This window comes from Cryptotermes secundus, unplaced genomic scaffold (assembly GCF_002891405.2).
Source record: "Cryptotermes secundus unplaced genomic scaffold, Csec_1.0 scaffold618, whole genome shotgun sequence".
NCBI classification, from domain to species: Eukaryota; Metazoa; Arthropoda; class Insecta; order Blattodea; family Kalotermitidae; genus Cryptotermes; species Cryptotermes secundus.
The window spans coordinates 1,025,623-1,031,518 of record NW_019734973.1 but is presented as its reverse complement, the minus strand read 5'-3'; the positions used below and the strand labels follow the sequence as shown (position 1 = coordinate 1,031,518).

The following is a 5,896-nucleotide window of genomic DNA, read 5'->3' as shown; positions in this document are numbered from 1 at the left end:
GGCAGGAAGTAGCCCAGATTCCGGTGCACATGTTGGAATGTGCAGAGGGGAACTTCAGAAAACGGTTGCATCAGTGCATAGAGAACAGTGGCCACTGCCTTCAAGATATTTTGTTTAAAACTACATTATTTAAAACTTTAAAGTATGTTCTTTCATTAGCTAAAAATAAATATTGTCTATCAGTGATAATTTTTCTTTTATTAGCCTTCAAAAAAAGGAAGTTTCTGTGCCCCAGCCTGTACTTCTATTTCCCCTGACAATTTTCATTCCACTGATTGCTCCACACACTCATCTATCATCTGGAGCTTGAAGAATAGGCCAGGGAGCACAAATATAACCTGACACAAGGTCTGCTTGAAAAATGAAAATTATCCCAACATGCATANCCAGCACCACTTTGTCCACTACAAATCCCGCTTGACCAGACCCGGGTTTGAACCCAGGCCACCGCGGTGGCAAGCCAGCGACTAACCGCTTGAGCTATGGTGCAGCCGCCAAGATATGTTAACAACACTTTCATGGTTTCGCTGCGTGGACTAGCAAGATTACAGCGGTTTTCTTCATCATCTGAAGAGTGTTAGACCTACCATCAAATTCAAAATTGGCGTTGAAAGTAATGATACCCATCTGTTCTTGGACGTTTTGGTCATAAAGAGGCATCCAAAATTCAGCAAGAAAGTGTACCAGAAACCTAGTAATACTGGTTATTATCTGCACTTCAAGTCCAGCCACCCACATCACATGAAAAAGTGAGTTCATAGTTTGATCAGTTGAACCAAGGTCATATGTCAGGCCAGAAGGGTTTCAGCAATAAAATTAAGAACATAAGACATGATATGAAGCTTAATGAATACCCACAAGAATTTGTTGACTTCATAATGAAGCCATCAGGAAGCAACAGTCCACCTTCAGATACAAGCTACCATGGCACAGTCAGTATCCCACATACTAAGGGCATCTCTGAGAAATTCAGGTGCATTGGAAACCATTTCAGTGTCAGGGCCATTTTCAGAACTAAACATACACTCCATGGAACATTGATGAAAATTGGAGTGGTTAGAGATCCCCAGCAGACGAAGCAATGTGTGCACAATATCCCATGTGATTGTGGCAAATGTTACATTAGCAAAAGAAGCAGACATTTTAGAAGTGTGCATTAAAGAGCACAAGAGGCCATGCCATAGCTCAGGCAGTTAATCGCCTACTTCCCACCATGATTGCCTGGGTTCTAGCCCAGCTCAGATCATGTGGGATATGTGGTGGACGAAGTGCCACTAGGGCAGGTTCTCTTGAAGTACAGGGTGGGGCGCAGAAACTTCCTTTTTGTGAAGACGCATTGTGAAGGGAGGGGAGGTTGCAAAAAAGTGTGGATAGGCTCGGCGAACGCAGCAGTTTCTGTCTAATACCCATCAGTAGGGAACATAAGGTGGACAAGTGAGCAGCATGCGTTTGGTGTCAAAACCTATTTTTTGAACAACCATTCCTACGTGGCGGTGCAGTGTGCATTCCATACTCACTTTGGAATTAAGCCCAAAGGTCCGGTTCCCGGCCAGAAATCGATTGTTTTGCGGGTAGAGAACTTTAGGACAACTGGGAGTATGGTGAAAAAATCATCAGGACAACAACGGACCGTTACGACACCAGAAAATGTGGAGGCAGTTCGACAGTCGATTGTGAGATCTCCAAGACACTCTGCTCGCAAACATGCAGTCACCCTAGACATATACAGTCGTTCAATGCGCTGAATTCTTCACGAACATCTTCATTTCCATCCCTATAAGATGGTTGTTGTGCAAGAATTGTCACCACGTGATTTCCAGAACCGAATAACGGTGTGCGAAACATTATTGGAAACTTTACCCCCCTGACACACTTGTTTTCTTTAGTGATTAGGCACATTTTCACCTATCCGGATATGTCAACAAGCAGAATATGCGCTGTTGGAGTGGTAATAATCCCAGAGAGCTCCATGAGAGGCCACTTCACAGTGATAAGGTGACAGTATGGTGTGCGTTATCGAGAGTTGGAGTTATTGGCCCTTATTTTTTTGAAGAAGACAATCATGCAGTTACTGTCAGTTCACAGCGGTATGTGGACATGATTAAAAACTTTTTCGAACCAGCTCTTGAAGAAATGCATGTAGGAAATGTCTGGTTCCAACAGGATGGTGCCACAGCCCACACAACCAGAGCTTCGATGACAGTTCTGAGGGTAAAGTTCCCTGGATGGCTCATCTCGCTTCAAGGTGACATCCTGTGGGCAGCGCACTCACCTGATCTAACGCCCTGTGATTTTTTTATGTGGATACCTCAAAGCAGAGGTTTTTAAACATCGCCCCACAAACCTGCTTCAACTGAAGAATGTTATTCGGCAGGAAGTAGCCCAGATTCCGGTGCACATGTTGGAATGTGCAGAGGGGAACTTCAGAAAACGGTTGCATCAGTGCATAGAGAACAGTGGCCACTGCCTTCAAGATATTTTGTTTAAAACTACATTATTTAAAACTTTAAAGTATGTTCTTTCATTAGCTAAAAATAAATATTGTCTATCAGTGATAATTTTTCTTTTATTAGCCTTCAAAAAAAGGAAGTTTCTGTGCCCCAGCCTGTACTTCTATTTCCCCTGACAATTTTCATTCCACTGATTGCTCCACACACTCATCTATCATCTGGAGCTTGTAGAATAGGCCGGGGAGCACAAATATAACCTGACACAAGGTCTGCTTGAAAAATGAAAATTATCCCAACATGCATAAAGAAGGCCACAAAATATGTTGGAAAGAAGTGAAGATCTTGCAGAGTGAACCAAACACCACATACAGGAAATACAAGAAATCCCTCCACATGTCTCTGATAGATCATCCTATCAGTCAACCCAGCTTGGACGTCTCTCCCGTCTGGACTCTTGTTATCACAGCAGAAGTAAAAAAACTATAACTCTGTCCAGTGTAGATTAAGTGGGATAATTGGTTTTCTGTGTTGGTACCATACAGAGGATTTATCTCTCCATTGACTTGTATTCTGATAGTACTCTAGTGCTAGGTCTCATACATGTGGAATTCTTAAATGTTTTAATGTTTTGTCTTAACTCTCACAGATGGTTTGTGCTGTGCTTGGTTTGTATAGCCTATCTTGTGTTGGTATTGGTGTCCAGAGATAGGGACTAGCTCTATCGATTGGGCCCCGCTTAATAGGTTTTACCTGATCGCAGAGAGAGAATCCAGTCTCTGAAATGTTATGTTTTAAATAAAAACAGGATGGTTAATGTCCAGAAACATAATATTTGTATTAACGTACCGTCATGACAAACTTTTAGATCTTAGATAATTTCATGCATGCTATATGACTTGCATGCTTTAAACTTTATTATATGGTGCTATGTTAATATATGTTTCATGTATCAGTGTAATCACGCAATTAATTGAGCAAAAGATTGTTTTTTTGGAATGTTTTACATTTAAAAAGAGTGAGAATTGTTTGAAAATCTTTTGCATTTTAAGAAGTGTGTGAATTTAGATGTGGCTAAGATGCTGTTTTCAGATGGTAAGATCGTTTGGCATTTCTCAAAATTAGGATATCAGTTGAGTGCTGCTATGTTACTATGATGGACACTGAGCAACATTATTCACAAGCCCATTGATCTCTGACTTTTACCTATAACAATCTTAAAATCTAAGTTGTCTACAAAATTTGATGCATGCAGCATTTATCTCCTGTATTTAACCATTTAAATAACAGTTTCTACTGTTGGTACCACCTGATTTAACATTAACAATTCTGTACCTTGCCTGCACAGCATATTAATATGTTTTGTATGATCCCAAGAATAATCTGCAATCATTCATATATACAGCATTAAGTAATTGGTGTTTAAAGCAGTGACTTTTCTTTGACATAGAAACTTATGATGTATGTATATATCACTTGGCTGCATTTCAGGCTTCAGAATTTAAAGACACATTAAATGTCACAACCTAGAACACTTTATTTTTATAGGACAGTTATATTAATTTGTGAAAATCTGAAGAGAAAGCAGATAATCAGAGTATTGAAGACTGTTTATACTGTATAACATCACAGCGTGGCATGAACAACTGGACGACATTAAAGAATCCTATTTTTCAAACAACGGAACTGTGACATGGTAGACACTCATCTTCCTTTAAAGAGAAGCAGTATAAGGACACGGACCAAGTTGGTTCTAGATTTTAACAAAGTTTGTAAACCATACTTGTAAATAAACTAATTGTAATAATTTATAACTATTTTAATAAATTCAGGCACATTGCTGTAATTGTTAATGGCTAATATTTTATATTCATGACATTGTAATGATATTGTATGTATGTATTGATGATGACCAGTCACATTGTAATAGTAGTTTCTGCATGTCCTTCTGAAGATGGTCTCTTTGACCAAAACATGTCAAGGATGGGAGATTAAAAAGGAGAAAAAACATTTATCAGTCACACTGGACAGAGTTGATAATCTTTTATACTATTACTAGTGTGACGGACCAGGATGAACGAAGTCAACCCGTTTATACTGATTTGTTTGTCTCTTAGCTTGTGACAGTCCTTGCTGCCAGGCAACTAACAGTCACTGCCATCTTGTTTGGATGTTAGAAGTATTGATGTTATGGCCTTGTAGGATGGAGTGCTCGGTAGTTCAGTAAGTAGGAACCTATATATTGGTGAATATGCTGCCTCTCTCTACCCTGCATATGGCTCCTCTAAAATGTTAGTACCTGTCTACCAAACTGTATTGTGTCATTTTCCAGAAGACTGTGATCTTGAATACTCATCAATGTGGGAACCTGAAATCTCATATAGAATCGTCAGCTTTCAAAGTATTGGAACAAAAACCTGAGGGATATGTAATGAGCCCTTCTGGAAAGAAAGAGCATGGTGTCATATGTGTAATGGTTGAGAGGGCCCTTCATGCAATGGGCATAAAGGGCAAGTCATATGATCAAAATATGGTCACACTTGGTAAGCCTGTGTTTCAGTATGTGTGTAATATGCAACATACTGTTTAAATGTCATATGTGATATACATATTTTTCTAATTGGAAAACAGTATTAAATGTTGATATTATATTCAGTTTGTTTATTACAGCAAACTTTAATTTAGATCTTTTTTATTATGAAGTTCAAGTCCCGATGAGGTCATTGGATTTTTTTCCATTAACCTAATCCTTCCAGCTGCACTATGACCCTGGGGTCAACTCAGCCTCTAGCAGAAATGAGTACCAGGAATGAATTAAATAATTTTCCTGGGGAGTAAAGCGTGGCCGGCATGTAAGGCTAACAACCTTACCGTCATCTATGAGCCGATTGTCTAGATAATGTGGGAGCCTCAATGTCTCACAACCCTATGGGCCTTCACGGCCTGGTACAGGGATAGCTTTACTTTTCATTTACTTGAAAACATACATTGTAGTCACCACAAATCCTTTATACAGATGCCTCACTACTTCAAAATATCATACCAAACTACAAATTAATATGCAATATCTGGCATTTGTATCCAAGATAAGACCTGTAATTAAAGAAATGTCCAAAGCTACAAGAAGGTTACAGTCGTCAGGCATATGACTCCAATTACTTTGTTGGTGAGGTGCCAGCAGTTTGGAGGAACCTGATACATTCATGAAGATGAAGGTAGCAAGTTGCTCCAAAACATTGATACATGTCTCCTAGCCTATACAGTGTCATATCCCAGAAGGCTGTAACTTTCATATTTACTGCTGTGAAAATCTCAAACCTCCTAGTTCAGTCAGATCTGTGTTATGTCCTTTTCCACTTCAAAATCATTTAAGCTTGTAACATAAAAGCTATTCCTATAAGATTTGTATCAGCTAAACATGAAAAACTATTATGTAGATAAATCATAAT

The 5,896-nt window shown here is 39.2% G+C and overlaps 1 protein-coding gene across 1 annotated transcript in view; it reads left to right on the top strand.

Annotated features, from left to right (window-relative positions):
* Positions 1–5,175, top strand: part of LOC111869124 (A-kinase anchor protein 10, mitochondrial) — a 29,425-nt gene extending 24,250 nt beyond the window's left edge. The window contains exon 12 of the mRNA XM_033753293.1: positions 4,565–5,175. The gene's annotated coding sequence lies outside the window, so the exon portion shown is untranslated. The remainder of the gene's footprint in view (positions 1–4,564) is intronic.
* Positions 5,176–5,896: the final 721 nt, after the last annotated feature.